We start from the raw sequence: 16,926 nt of genomic DNA on the forward strand, positions 1-16,926 counted from the left end.
CATGTATACCTATGTAACAAACCTGCATATTCTGCACATGTATCCCAGAACTTAGAGTATTAAAAAAAAAAGCTATGGAAAAAAAATCGAATCATCCAATTTTTAAAAATGAGCAGAAGAGCTGAACAGACATTTCTCAAAAGAAGACATACAAATGAAAAACAATAATATGAAAAGGTTCTCAACACCATTGATCATCTGAGAAATGCAAATCAAGATTACAATGAGATGTCATCTCACCCCAGTTAAAATGGCTTTTATCCAAAAGACAGGCAATAACAAATGCTGGCAAAGATGTGGAGAAAGGGAACCCATGTACATTGCTGGTGGGAATCTAAATTAGTACAGCCACTATGGAGAAGAGTATGGAGGTTTCTCAGAAAACTAAAGATAGAACTACCGTATGATCCAACGATTCCACTACTGGGTATTCATCCAAAGGAAATGAATTTAGTGTGTCAAAGCAATATCTGCACCCCCATGTTTATTGCAGCATATTCAGAATAGCCAAGATTTGGAAGTGTCCATCAACAGATGAATGGATATTGAAAATGTGGTACATATACACAATGGAGAACTATTCATCCAAAAAAAAAAAAAAAAAAAAGAAAATGAGATCCTGTCATCTGCAACATGGATGGAACTAGAGGTCATTATACTAGTTAACTGAGATAACCCAGGTACAGAAATACAAACTTCTCATTTTCTCACTCATTTGTGAGAGCTAAAAATTAAAACAATTGAACACATGGAGATAGTAAAATGATGGTTATCAGAGGCTAGGAAGGGTAGTGGGGATGAGGAAGAAGTAAGGATGGTGTATGGGTACAAAATATAGTTAAATAGAATGAATAAGGTCTAGTATTTGACAGCACAACAGGGTGACTAAGTCAACAATTATCTACTGTACATTTAAAAATGACTAAAAGTATAATTGGAATGTTTGTAACCCACAAAAAGGGATACATGACACCCTCTCACAAAAAAAAGAATGATTCTTTATGCATACAATTGTAAAGAAGAAAAAAGGAACAGATAAAATAAATTAAAAGCTAAGTTACAGTCACAGCTCATAATAAGTACTTAAGATAGAAAAAAAAGTAAATTTGTGGGTAAGACATGAACATAAACACGTCCTACAGCAATAAATTTTAGTATTGTCCAGTTTAGCACTCACTAGGGGCCTTTGAATACATCCCTTGAAGATAAGGGGGAACTGCTGTACCTACAATAATAGTGGCTAATGTTTTATGAGTATTATTTATGAGTCAGGCACATTGTGAAGTAGTTTTTGACGTGTATATAATTATTAATTTTATGTGTCAATGTAGTTGAGTCACATTATTCAGATATTTCTCCTAATAAGTAAGTCTTGTCTTCTTGGATCTGGGAGAAATTCTAGGTCATACTCATTTCAACAACAACAACAAAAATTTTAGAGGACATGCACAGGATACGTGTCAAGTAATTTTGGTTTATATCCCACAGAGTAGGACTTATTATTTAATTCCTACAGCATGCTGACATGGAGCTGATCTAATATCTACCAAATTCTCTAATTATCTGCCTAAAATTATTCCTGTCTACATATGTTTATGTTTCAGGGACACAATTTGATTTGGATATCTACCACACTTATGTGGCAATATAATGATTCCTATACTTGTTATGAAGAAATGGATTTCTTTCCCATGTCCACTTATTTCCACAAAACAAACCTGGTCTCAGTCCAGAGGTATAAAGAAGCTAATATACCTCCCAAAGTGCCCAACTCATGATTAACACAGTCAGGTCACAATGGCACCACTTAGCAGTTCTGGAAGAAGGCCTAAATTACTGCCAGGCACTGGTTCAGATGCCCCAGGAATTTGGCTCGACATATTTTTCTGTAGCTCTGGGAAGCATGCTAAATCATACTCATCATGATTCCTGCCAACACTGATGCTGAATGGGTGCCACAGTTTTCCTAAAACCTTTTGAGAGATACTTCCTGTGGTAACACATTCCTGTGCTTTAGAATAAAATTGTAGAAGGTCAGAGCACTAAGAAAATGCAAGAATCATAAATTGGCACCCGAATTTTACAGATATAGAAACGAAGTCTCCAAAAGGTGGGAAGGACAACTTGTGTAAGTGTACCAAGAAGCTAGCTGCATGCTCTATTTTTTGGTAAATATTTGGACTTGTTTTATCTCTACCATCGCATACTCCTCCTAATAAGGTATGAGTGTCAGCAAAATCAGGCCAAAATAATTCCATCAAAACCTGTAGATTTTTATCTTCTATTCTTTTGTTCCTTTCATGATACCTTACCCCAACAAGTAGTTTTTCTTTAATTTACGAATGCTGGAGGCAGCCTTCTCTGAGTAATTTTGAGTTTATCATGATTTTTATTAACTATAGTGAAAACACTTTCTTTTGTCTAATGTCTAAGGCAGCAAGTCTGCATCAGGCAGCCCCAGCAGTGAAGCCCTGAACCTGGTCACTTTTCCCTTTCTTTCTTTTTTTTTTTTTTTTTTTTTTTGTTTTTTTGTTTTTTTGAGACAGAGTCTGGCTCTGTGGCCAGAATGGAAAGGAGTGGCGCAATCTTGGCTCACTGCAAGGTCAACCTCCTGGGTTCACACCATTCTCCTGCCTCAGCCTCCCGAGTAGCTGGGACTACAGGCGCCCACCACCACACCCAGCTAATTTTTTGTATTTTTAGTAGAGACGGGGTTTCACCGTGTTAGCCAGGATGGTCTCGATCTCCTGACCACGTGATCTGCCCACCTCGGCCTCCCAAAGTGCTGGGATTACAGGCATGAGCCACTGCGCTCAGCCTCACTTTTCGCTTTCAATGCTCTCGCTATGAACCCTGCTGCTCATATTTTCCAAACATCAGGGGTTTCTGCAATGTTTCTGCCACCAACAGCAAAACCCAAAGTGGGTCAGAAGAGTGAAACTCAGAAGGCTGGAGCAAATGCAGACAGCCCAGGGGATGCAGAGGAAGCCCAGAGAGACATAGTTCTTGGTGGGATCAAAATGGACACCTTTCCTGAGTGTCAATATATTTTACCCCATATGTAGAATGCAACAAGAAAGCCATCTAGCATTTATTAAGTGTTTCTTCTCTACCACAAACAATTCTCTGAGCCTTATGTATGTTATATCATCTATGGCTCTGTGAGTAGATACTACTTAAGATTTACAGAGAAACTGAAACTCAATGCCCAGGTAGTAAATGACAGAAACAGGAGCCTGACCCCAGAGTCCCTGTTCAACATCATTTGCTTAAAAGGCAGGGACATTTCAGGGGGTATAAAAATGTGTAGGACACCAGAAAATGCCACCGCAATATATGCCTCTTTGGTGTAAGGATTATTTTGAGCTGATTATTTTGAAAAAAATAGCAGAAACAGGAGGAGCTATGAAAACAGAGTAGAAGTTACCCTTTTGCAAAGAAAATTTACATCTATAAAGGAAATCCTTATTAGTAAGAGTGTCTTCCTCTCTATGAGCAAAAAAAAAGAAAAGAAAAGAAAAGAAATGACTAAATCATAAGAAATTCGTATTAATGAAGAAGGCAAAGATTGAAATCTGCGTAACAAACCTTACTCTTGTTTGCTGGACTTTTCCTGGTCAGCTTCCCGTAACTATCCTCTCCAATCCCCTCCCTCTTTTGTCTTTAGTGGAAGATGTTATTTAAGCCTCAATTCTAAGCCACCTCTCAGAGATGTACTTATTTTTCCCTGAATATCTTCTGTGCATATGTGAGGTATACAAGTTAATAAACTTCGGCTTTTCTCTTGTTAATCTGACTTTTGCTGCAGGGCATCCCAGCTAAGAACAAAGAATAGCAGAAAAAAAATATATTTCTTCTCCTAGAAATGCTAATTAGAGAAAGTAATCAATTTCTAAACGGTTAAGAAAACCCAACTAGCTTCTCATAACAGTTGCAACCTAGACTCTCTGATGATTATTGATTAAAAGGCAAATCCAAGACTTTTCAATTCTAAAACCAAACCAGAATGTTCAATCAACCCAGTCAAATGAGTTAATTTAACTAACTTTTAAAAAATAAGCAAAATTGATTTATTTTGCTAGAGGAATGGAAATTTCCCTTGAATAATTAATCAGTGCCATCAAAACAATTTGGTGACAGATTGTGAACACAAGCATCCTCTTGGGAAAAACAGCAGAGTAGCTGAAACACACAGCATGGACTTCCATAGCTACCGTGGTTAAAAAAAAAAAAGGTGAGACCGCAAGGATGCTAAAATATCAAAGCAAAGTTTGTTAAATCAATAAGATAGCAATTGAGCAGCTGAGGTAATGAATGAAAGCAAAAAAAAAAAAAAAAAAAAAAAAATCAGAGAACCAAAACTGGAACGGGTAAGGGTCTTGCAAACATTTCTGTAAACTCACAGGAATTTTGCAGTTTGAGCTTGAAGGACCCACAGATAAAATTAACAGTTGAATTTGGAAGGTCACCAGTGAATAAGTGAGATCTCTACTCACAGCAGCAACTGAAATGACACCAAGCAGGATTGCCATTAGTTATGTAAATGTGGATGTCTACACTGACGGCCTGATTGATGTAGGTTCAGAAGGGTAAACAAGAACCAATTCAAACAGTGCCAGCTCAGAAACAATAGCAGGTCTCAGTACAGGTGGCAAGGAGCATGGGAAAAAGATGAATTATCTTTTTACAAATTGAACTAAAAAAATCTTTATTTTGCATATAAGGTAATTTGTTAGAAAATTAAGTTCCAGTCAAGAGTAGTCAAAACATGGTGGTACAATAGTTATTTTGAGAACAAGTGAACATCACCTACAACATTCTGACCTGGAATAAGAAATAACGAGCTTAATATCAAGCTTAGTCCTCCAGTTTAAAATGTCTAGTTACCCCTGATGCAGGCTTTCTTAACTTTTTAGCAAAATATTAGTGAAAGCATAAAAAATTACAACACAAGAGCACTAGGCTTCTCAAGGAAATAATATTGTGAAAAAAATTAGGGTTAGCTTGATTGTTAAGCAGTTAGCGTGTCAAGCAGTTAGGCTGGGAACAGAAAAACAAGCAATTTTAAATCTTTGTGTATGCCCAATAACCCTCCCTAGATCTTATCTAGCTTGAAAATGAACATAGAGAAATACACAACAGCCTAGACCCTATTCAAAATGTACATTGCTACTTGAGAAGCAGAACATAGCCTGTGACACAATGCAAAAATAAAATAAAATAAAATAAATAAAATAAAATAAATAAAATAAAATTTAAAAAGGCCACAATCCTTGACTTCTGTCTGTATCCATGTTCTTTGCTATGTGACTTTGCATTCTTGCCATGAAAAAATGGAGTCTCCTTCCCCTCCTTTAACCTAGGCTGAACTCCTGATTTGCTGATTCGTGAGATGTGATGGAGGCAGAGGCAATGTTATGTCAGTTCCAAGCCTAAAGCTCATGAACTGGGTAAGAATGACGAACATTTATTTTAAGTCACAAAATCTAGGTTTAAGAGAAAGCAACTCAGTCATTGAAATAGGTACAACTACCAGAACTACTATAATTTATTGAGCACTTTTTTTATGTGTTTGGCATTGTGCCCTGTGTGAATTGCTCAAGTAATCAACACCTTTTACAAAGTGACAGTTGAGCAAACCTTTTGTCTTCTTTAGAGGGATATCAGCATCTCTGATAAGTTTAGACAGAAATATAAAGTTACGTGTTTACTTGTCAACCAGTTACACAGTCAAGTGCTCTGGAATGAATAGAAAAATCTTTTGAGGACATATTATCAATAATCTATGGAAAACAGTTGCCTTATATGAAGACAGCTGTCATTAAAGTTCCTCAAATCAGAGAAGAGGCATTTAATGAGTAAGATAGAGGCAAAACCTCCATGACCTGGTTTTATCTAGTTTTGTGGGATAGTAGAGAGGATTCCATAAATAACATACTTCTTATCAGTCTAAATTCTGAATCAAGTTATATTTAATACAAAGGAATCACTACTTGTGGAGAAAAACATCTTATTATTGGTAAATATTAGGCTGGAGCATATGTTTTTATTTATAGAGAAGAAGAATTTCTTATAGAAAATCCCAGAATTAGTCAGACTTACTGGCAACCCTGAATCAGTAAAGAACTATCCCTGACCGGGCACAGTGCCTCGCTCCTGTAATCCTAGCACTTTGGGAGGCGGAGGTGGTTGTATCACCTGAGGTTGGGAGTTTGAGACCAGTCTGACCAACATGGAGAAATCCTGTCTCTACTAAAAATACAAAATTAGCCAGGCATGGTGTCACATACCTGTAATCCCAGCTACTCGAGAGGCTGAGGCAGGAGAATCTCTTGAACCCAGGAGGCACAGTTTGCAGTGAGCTGAGATCGCACCACTGCACTCCAGCCTGGGCAACAAGAGTGAAACTCCATCTCAAAAAGAAAAAAAAAAAAAAGAACTATCCTATAGCACTGCATCATCTTCACCACAAAGTGGAATACATGACTGCTCCCAACAGAGAGGGAAGTACACGTTTGCCTATTATCTCTTTCCAAATAAACCAATTACATAACCCATTCCAACTCCTCAGGAATACAGTAAGTGAAAGAAATGTAACTTTCCATGGTTTACTCGCTTAGCTAATTGAACCCAATAATTTAGCCTATCTAGGACATGATACATCTTCTCCATAAGAAGATCAAGTAGCCTATTAAGACAGACTTTGCTATAGTTTAGTTGTCTGCCCTCCCAAACTTTATGGTGAAATTTGATCCTAATGTTGGAGGCAGCCAATAACAGAAGGTGTTTGAGTTAGGGAGCAAATCTCTCATAAATAGATTAGTACCCTCCGTGTGTGGAGGCAGTGAGGGAGTTCCTGCTCTTTTAGTTCCCATGAGAGCTGATTGGTAAAAAGAGGCTGGCACATGCCCCACTTCCTTTTTGCTTCCCCTGTTGCCACATGATCTCTACACATGCCAGCTCCCCTTCACCTTCCACTGTGAGAGGAAGCAGCCTGAAGCTCCCGTCAGATGCCTGATCTTCCAGTCAACAGAATTGTGAGTCAAATAAACCTTTCTTATTTATAAGATACTCAGGCTCAGGTATTCCTATAAAGCAACACAAATGGACTGTGACAGAAAATTGGTACTGAGGAGTGGGGTGTTGCTATAAAGATACCTGAAAATGTGGAAATGGCTTTGAAACTGGGTAGTGGGTAGATATTTTAAGTGTTTGTATGACTGACAAGAAGAAGACAAAACAAGAAGAAAAAATTTGGAACTTCTTACAGATTGGTTAAGTAATTATAACCAAGATGCTGATAGAAATATAGACAGTAAAGGCCATGTTGAGGAGGTCTCAGATAGAAATGAGGAATTTATTGGAAACCAGAGAAAAGCTTAGCCTTATTATACAGTAGCAAAGAACTTAGCTGCATTGTCCCATGCCCTAGGGCTTTGTGGAAGACCAAACATAAGTGTGATGACCAGGGTATCTGGTTATAGAAATTTCTAAGCAGCAAGGCCCTAAAGAAGTAATACAGCTACCTTTTTTTTTTACAGCTTACAAACAGATATGACAGCAAAAGGATATTCTAAAGGTGGAATTTATAATTAAGAGGGAATCACAGTGTGAAAATTTGAGAAATTCACAACCTGGCTATGTAGCAGAGAAGGAAAGAGCATTTGCAAGAGACAGATCCAAGGGTGCTCTAGAGAAACCACTTGATAAAGAGATTAGCTGGGCTAAAAGAAAACCAGGGGCTAATAGTCAAGACAATGGGAAAAAGACCCTGAAGTCGGGCCGGGTGCGGTGGCTCAAGCCTGTAATCCCAGCACTTTGGGAGGCCGAGACTGGTGGATCACGAGGTCAGAAGATCAGGACCATCCTGGCTAACACGGTGAAACCCCGTCTCTACTAAAAATACAAAAAACTAGCCAGGCGAGGTGGCAGGCGCCTGTAGTCCCAGCTACTCGGGAGGCTGAGGCAGGAGAATGGCATAAACCCGGGAGGCGGAGCTTGCAGTGAGCTGAGATCCGGCCACTGCACTCCAGCCTGGGCGACAGAGCGAGACTCCGTCTCAAAAAAAAAAAAAAAAAAAAAAAAAAAAAGACCTGAAGTCATTTCAGAAATCTTTGAGGTAAAAATTCCCATCACAGGCCCGGAGGCCTAAGAGGACAGAAGGGCCTGCAGTGCTGCTGCCCTGCACTGTCTCAGGATGTTGCTCTTCAAATCCCAGCTGCTTCAGTGCCAACTACAGCTAATGGGGCCCAAATACTGCTTGGGCCACTGCTCCAGAGAACACATGCAGTAAGTCTTAGTGGCATCCATGTAATGCTAAGTCTGAAAGTGTCCAGAATACAAGACAGGTAAAGGCCTGGTGACTTCCACATGGATTTCAGAGGCTGTATCAGAAAGCTTGGGAGTGTAGATCTGCCTCAGGGGTATAGTCACAGCAGTGGACAGTGAAGCTGTGGGAACAGGAATGTTGCAGATACCCTGGAATTATGGAGCCACCAGCCGCATGCAACTTCAGCCCAGAAAAGCCACAGGCACCAGACCCAAACCCATGAAAGCAGCCACTTCTGCTGTGCCTTGCAAAGCCATGGGGCCAGGGCTGCCTCAGGTCTTGGGAGCCCACCCCTGGCACCAGTGTACTCAGGATCCAGGACACTGAGCAAAGGAGATTATTCTGGAGCGTAAAGACTTAATGTCTGCTCTGATGGATTTTGGACTTGCATGGGGCCTGTTATTTCTGCCTTTTAACCTGTTTCTTCCATTCCTCCCTTTTACAATAGGAATGTTTACCAACTACTTTTACCACCATTCTATTTTGGAAGTAAATAACTTATTTGATTTTACAGGCTCATAGGTAGAAGGAACTTGCCTTGAGTCTCAGATGAGACTTTGGACTTTGGGCTTTTGAGCTGATATTGGAATAAGCTAATAATACTTTGGGAGACTATTGGGAAGGGATGATTGTATTCTACAATATGAGAGGAATATGAGTTTTGAGGGACCAAGGGCAAAATGCTATATTAGGCATTGTTCCCCCAAACTTCATACTGAAATTTGATCCCAATGTTGGAGTTAGGGCTCTAATGTGAGGTGTTTAGGCCATGGGGGCAGGGCAGATCCCTCATGAAGATTAATGCCCTCCCTGTAGTGGGGTGGTAAGTGAGTTCTGCTCTATTAGATCCTGTGACAGCTGAATATTTTTTTTTTTTTTAAAGAAAGAGCTTTTTATCTTTCCCCTCTTTCTTTTCTTTCCACTTACGGTGTGATCTCTGCACATGCTGGGTCCTCTTTGTCTTCCACCAGAAGTGGAAGCAGCCTGAGACTTTCACCAGGTGTTCAACCTTCCAGTCAGTCTTTATAAGTTACCATCTTTATAAATTACCCAGTCTCAGGAATTTCTTTATGGTAACATAAATTGATTAAGACAGACTTGTGTGCCCCTTCATAAGGCTGCTTCTCACAATAGCAACCACTAATCCTATAGGTATTCTCATGGACAATGCAGATTTTTGTCCAGAGGATTTCATTTTGCTGAGTTAAATGGCCAGCATCTGCTTAATGTTTCAAAGGCTTATGTGTTTGCTGAGCCTTGAGTGGCCCTAAATATTTCCTGAGGCCCAAGATATCTCATACCTTCACTAAGACATGAGTTACTTCTCAACATTGCCGAAGTGTGCCTTCCATTTGCCTAATTCTCACTGGGCACATGTAGTACTGCCTCGACAGAAAGAGCTATTTGCCTGTGGATAAAGCTTCCATTAAGTTGCAGTGAGGTCAAAATAACTCAGGGCAAAAATCAAAGTTCCTTTCCCAATTTGCAAGAAGTAACAGCCAACCACGTAACTGTAAAAACAAGTCTTATGGACTACCATAAACTTTCAAGGCCCCAAATCAACAAACAACAAATGAAATCTAAGGCCTAAATCTAGAGGAGATGTTCCTCACTTACAACAATTTGAGTGTATATTTTCCCCAAAAAAATACTTTCTCCCCAATTATTTCTCAAGGTTTGTGCCCAAAATACATTCTAACAATCCTAAATTAAATTACCCCCCTCAAAACAGCATTTAACTTCCCCATCACCCATCGTCATCTTTGACTTAGGGGCAAAACCTGTCTCTGTAAATGTAAGACATGGAGAAAACCAAATGGGAAAAATTACACCTTGCAGGTAAGCTGGCTCCCAGTAGAGAGAAGAGAAAAAGGTTAGGAACACACATTTCTAGTTTCACCTTCCAAACCCAGGTACATCAACCCCACCCACCATAGGAGAGATATAAGTGGATGGCAGAAGGACAAGTGTGTTACACTAATAGATAGTCCTCCACCTGGAAGAAAGCACAGAAATAAAAGCTGTTTTCTTTCATTCCTACTTTTCTCCCCTTAATATTTTGTACTCTAGTGCTTCTAGATTGATTATAATTCTAATTTTACAGCCAGTGGTGTTTCATGCCATTGTGCCTTTGTCCATGCCATTTCCTCCTCGTAATACTTGCTTTGGTCACCCTCCCATCCACCATCTCTGTACTCTCAGACACATTCTCTTCCTTCTTCCAGAAGTAACTTCTACTCATTATTCAAGGTGAAGTTTAATGCCCCCTTTCCAAGAAGTCTTATGTTCCCTCTGAAGATCCTTGCACTCTCAAATCATTCACATAGTTCTCGAGGCTGTTCTGTTTCCAGAAAATGACCATATATATTGAAAATATCTATGTATATACCTGTTCCTATGCTAAAGGAAAATGCTAGTGAATAAAATAATACAGAAGTAATAAGGTAAACTATGAATTCCTATAACACAAATTACACTCATGAAGTAATTTTCAGTTGCAATAAAATGCTTTTAAAACTGTAACTTAAATAAAATAAAGCAATAATAGTAATTGTGCAATGGAAATGTCATGTTTGTAGTATCCTTGATGTAGAAGCCATAACATCAGTGAATGTTCTATCTCCTGACATCATCTGATTCATTAGCTTATTTAGAAAAAAAAAAAAAAAAAAAACACACTCTTATGGACATGCTTGAATGAAATAAATTCTATACTTAGAAACAAAGAAGTCTGGGCCAGGGTGAGGAGTGAAGACTTTAAATCATCCTTAAAATTAGAAAGCAGCTATTATTTTTGAAATGCCCTTGTGGGGCTAGTTATTCTTACTTTACTATTTAGTTTATTAACAGACTTGTTGTTTTCCTACAAATCACTCATACTGGTTAGCTGTTTATAATTAGGAAAGACAAAACCTTTCTCAATGCAGAGATGAGTTGTTTGTCAAACAACAACAACAACAGAATGTGCCTAGTTAGTACCTAGTTATAATATCCTAGTTAGTACCCAGTTTATATCCTAGCAGTAACTTTAGTCTGCTTATGCACAGATAGTGAGTCCTTGGAGGGTCTTTGCTTTCTAAATACCATGATACCTTATAATATTTTGTAATTTACAAACACCTTTACTCATATGTTGTTTGGGTATCACAGCAATTCTAGGTAGTCAATATTATTACTTTGCCATTTTTCAGATAAGGAAATTAAGGCACTTAGCAGATCTTCAAATGCAGAGCAACTTATTCTAGTTCCAGTAATATTTCTATTATGCTACAGCTACACCTGGCCCAATCCTAATATGATATATAATAAACTAATTTCTGGTACACATCTAATGCAGTATTCAAAGTACCACTGATACGTAATTCACGATTTGTAACTGTTCTTCATTCCTATAAAATAGTTACATTCATCAACTCAACGAACATGTATAAATTCCTTGTAGAGAACGAAACAAATCCAGGACTGAGGAAGACTGAAGAAACTTAGCTAAGACAATAATATACATCGTTTTGACCTAAAAAGTTATTTTTTAGCTTGATTAATCTCAATAACCTAGTAGCTGTACTATTATTTGCCTATTTATTATATTTCAGTTTTTTAAAGTTATTGGCCCAATTCAGTTTCCTTGAGTTTCTTTACTAACAAATTCATTTAATAGGTTAAACCATATGAAAAGGCCAACCTTAAGAAAGCTCTTGACCTACAAAAACAGTAATGTTATATGGTTTAATTTAGTGTTTCTGTAAATTGGGACAGAACAGGAATACTTTGTCTCTCCAAGTCAGCAAACAGGTAACATCAAATTTGATGAGATGCCATCCAGCCTAACACAGACTAGCAATTTCCCAAACAGTCAGCATTTTAGAAATAAATCTCATATCTAACATTATTTAATGCACTTTGAAGGAAAATTTCTGAGCCTTTTTGGGATGCCTTTACCTGTATTTACATCACAGAAACATGAATACCACAACAGAGAAACACAAGTGTGTCAATGTGTTACACAAGAAGCAATTTTTTTAGAGTATTTCAAATTATATCAGTCAATGGCAGTGACACATTAAGTGACTGTTTTCCAAATTTTTTGTGTATTTTATAATCTCTGAGGAGGAATTTAAAAATAAACACGTTAAGAAAATTCTGACTAGTTACACAAGGTTGAAATCCTGTCATGTGCTCTTACAAACTTTTTATTCTGATACATGCCATAGGTTAGAAGCCAGCATAATAAACACTGACTAAGAGATAAATTGTTGCAGGAAGTCAGGGACCCTGAATAGAGGGACCAGCTGAAGTCATGGCAGAAGAACATAAATTGTAAAGATTTCATGGACATTTATCACTTCTCTAATCAATACTCTTATGATTTCCTATGCCCGTCTACTTTAATCTCTTAATCCCATCATCTTCATAAGATGAGGTTATGTGTTGCCTCAGGACCCTGTGATGATTGTGCTAACTGCACAAATTGTTCATAAAGCATGTGTGTGTAAACAATATGAAATCTGGGCACCTTGAAAAAAGAACAGGATAACAGCGATGTTCAGAGAACAAGGGAGATAACCATTAGGTCTGACTGCCTGAGAGCCGGGTGGAACAGAGCCATATTTCTCTTCTTACATAAGCGAATAGGAGAAATATCACTGAATTCTTTTTCTCAGCAAAGAACAGCCCTGAGAAAGAGAATGCATTCCTAGGGGGAGGTCTCTGAAATGGTCGCTCTGGGAATGTCTGTCTTATATGGTTGCAGATAAGGAATGAAATAAGCCCTGGTCTCCCATAGCGCTACCAGGCCTATTAGGACAAGGAAATTCCCACCTAGGAAATTTTAGTCAGACCAGTTGTCTGCTCTCAAACCCTGTCTCCTGATAAGATGTTATCAATGACAATAATGACAATGCATGCCCGAAACTTCATTAGCAATTTTAATTTTGCCCCGGTTCTATGATCTCACTCTGCTCCCATTTGCCTTGTGATATTTTATTGCCTTGTGAAGCAAGTGATCTCTGTGACCCACACCCTATTTGTACACTCCCTCCCCTTTGAAAATCACTAATAAAAACTTGCTGGTTTTGTGGCTTTGGGGGCAACACAGAACCTGCCGACACGTGATGTCTCTTTCGGACACCTAGCTTTAAAATTTCTCTCTTTTGTACTCTTTCCCTTTATTTCTCAGACCAGCCAACACTTAGGGATGTAGAAAAGAACCTACATTGAATATTGGGGACTGGTTTCCCCCAATAATAAATGTTAAAGGTAATTGATTCATTTGTATAGCCACACCAAGCCTGCCATTATCTGCAACTGTAACTTATAAGGAAAGCTTGTTTAGAACTGAAGAGCAACTTACAGGCATATATTAAAGGCTCCACATAAGAGTGTAATACAAAGATAAAATCCAAAAAGACCAGTTTATCTTAAAGCTATTTCTATGTATTCAGATTTATCATCTTCTAAACCAGCAGATAGACAGTAAAGCAATTACCACCACTCATTTCTATTCAGAATGGACAGTCTTTTCTGGTCCACATCCCTGCTAAGGTCAATAAGACTTTACTATTCTTGAATTATTTACCTATATTCCTGTGTGATGATTAATAACAAGTGTTCACTTGACTGCATTGAAGGATACCCAGGTGGCTAGTAAGATACTGTTTCTTGAAGTGTCTGTGAGGGTATTGCCAGAAGAGATTGACATTTAAGCCTATAGACTGGGAGAGAAAGACCCATCCTCACTGTGGCACAATCCAATCCGCTGCTCGCACAGCTAGTACAAAGCAGGCCGAAGAAAGTAAAAGTAGCTTGTCGAGTCCTCTCATGCACTCTCTCTCTGTCTCTCTCTTCCTGAGCTGGATGCTCTCCTTCTTCTACTCTTGCCCTTGGACATGAGACTCCAGGTTCTTTCACCTTTGGACTGTGGAACTTGCACCAGCAGTCTCCCAGGGAACCTCAGGTCTTTGGCCTCAGACTGGGGACTGCACTGTTGGCTTTCCTGGTTTTGAGGCTTTTGGACTTGGATTGAGATTACTGGCTTCTCTCTTTCCTCAGCTTGCAGAAGGCCTATCTTGGGACTTCTTGTAATCATGTGAGCCAATTCTCCTTAATAAACTTTCTTTCATATGTACATACATCCTATTAGCTCTATACCTCTAGAAAACCCTAAGACATGCTATAACAAATTATCACAAACTTAATGGCTTAAAATCATACAAATGTATTCTCTTATAGTTCTGGCTGGATATCAAAAATCAAGGTGTTGGCAGGACTGTGTTTTTTCTAGAGGTTTCAGGAAAGAATCCCTTTCCTTATCTTTTTGAGCTTCTACAGGTGCATTTTTTCCATTCTTTAACTCATGCCCCTTCTTCCATCTTCAAAGCCAGCAGCGTGGACACATGTTCTTCTCCTCTTCTGTGGTCAAATCTGCCTCTCTCTCATAAGGATCCTTGTAATTACATTTAGCAGCCACCCAGATAATTCAGGATAATCTCCTCATTTGAAGATTCTTAAATTAATCACATATGCAATGTCCATATTGCTCTATAAGATGACATTCACAGGTTCCGGAAATTAGGTCTTGAATGTCTTTGGGGGCCATTACTCAGCCTACCACACTTCTCAACACAACAGTGTTGGGCTGTGAAATCCATTTTTCTGAGATGATGTCTCTTTGAATTATGAATATAAAATATTAGAAATCTAAATTATCGGATTTGAACTTCACATTTTACAGATTGTAAAACTGAAGTCTCCTAAGGGCTTCAATAAACTATCTTGAGTAGCATGGGTTATTAGGAGCAAAGCTGTGACTAGAGCCCAAGCCTCCTAATAACTATACCCATGTTTATTCCATCACCATCCAATGGTAGTGGAAATGGATACTTAGAAATAAAAGCTTGGAGGCAGTCATATGTGGAAAGTTCAATATACTAAGGTAATATTGCAATCTCTCAAGCACAGAGACAGGGAAAGACCCTAGGTTATATAGGGCTTACATAGGCTTTTAGAACAGCCAATCAATTAATTAGTCTCCTTTGTTGTAGTGGTATTTGTTACTCTGTTTGATTCAGAAACGATTCCAAAATCACAAAAGGTGGATATTAGTGGCTTTCTCATAAACTTTTATAGACTTTTTTTCATACCTACCCTTAAGGAATGATTTGCTATAGCAGATAGAAAAGAGAGAGGGAGGAGGAGAATAGGGTAAAAGGAAGAGGAAGAAGGAAAGGTAAGGAAAGAGAGAGAGAGGAAGGAGGAGAGAGAGAGATCTTCTTAGGTGGGCAGTAGGAGTCCTGTCTAGACAGCTCTAGCTTTCTTGAAAAACACAGAGGTAGCATTTTTTAGCTGCTATAGGACTTTATGTGAAAATTGTCTGCAGAATTTTCCCTGATTGGCATATAACCATAACATGGGACATTGACAGCCTGATGTTGAATCTGTGCCTCCTGTATTGATTAGGATGCATTCAGGTGGAAGTAACACACTACCTCCCTGATGAGGGCTCAACTCATAAAACTCAACTTACTCATTTAACAAGAAATCTGAATGTAAGAATCTCAGGAATGGTCCTACAACTTAGCAATGCCATTAAGGAGCCAAACTTTCCATGCTTCCACACCACCATCCTCAGTATGCTGATTCCTGTCCTCGGTCTTATTGCCTCATGGATGACACCAAATTGTGGTCACAGTTTCAGTCATTATGTCTTAATGCAAGAGTCCAAAGCAGAAATTTCATTTGGAAAGGGATGCAGAGGCAAAACAATACATCTTCTTGTACCTCTCTCAGCAAAGAAAAGCTTTACTAGGAGTTATCAATAGACTTCTCCTTACATCCTGGTGGGCATAAGTGGGTGAAAAGCTTTCCAAAGATTATTAACTAACAACGGGGAATTAAGTTGTTATGATTGCCTTAGAACATTATATTTATCCTGTGTGGCTAAGTACATTGCTATAGATGAAGCAAGGAAACATTCTGGGATGAGAAAGAAACAAGGAAGTATTGTTGGTCAGGCCAAGGCAAATACATGCCACCATGATCACATATATACCACCTTCAGTTTCTTACTTGTCTCTTCTTCACTCTCAATCCCCTATCTCGACAGATGATACTTGTTTATTACTCTAGGTAATTTATCTGTAAATAAGTCTCTCCTCCAACTTATAACTCATTTAAAGGAGATGATAGATTAGATAGATAGAAGACATCTAGCTAGTTAGCCAGATAGATAGATAGACAGATAGATAGATAATAGAATGTTATTATAGAAGCATAGATAGATAGATAGATAGATAGATAGATAGATAGATAGATGATAGATAGATAGATAGATGATAGATAGATAGATAGATAGATAGATAGATAGATAGATAGATAGATGATAGACGGACAGATAATAGAAGGTAGAGGGCTAAGGCCAAGACACAATCTTCAGTGGTTGTTATTTTTACAAGCTGTTTTCTTACACACAAAGTATATGTTAAAACAACCATGGACATGGAAGAAGCTATTGAGGTTTAGAAAGTATGCAGTATGGTATAGTACAACCACAATTACTGAGGTTACCATATGTTCTAGTTGGGCTGGGACAGTTCCATGTA

Source organism: Chlorocebus sabaeus, chromosome 1 (assembly GCF_047675955.1).
Source record: "Chlorocebus sabaeus isolate Y175 chromosome 1, mChlSab1.0.hap1, whole genome shotgun sequence".
NCBI classification, from domain to species: domain Eukaryota; kingdom Metazoa; phylum Chordata; class Mammalia; order Primates; family Cercopithecidae; genus Chlorocebus; species Chlorocebus sabaeus.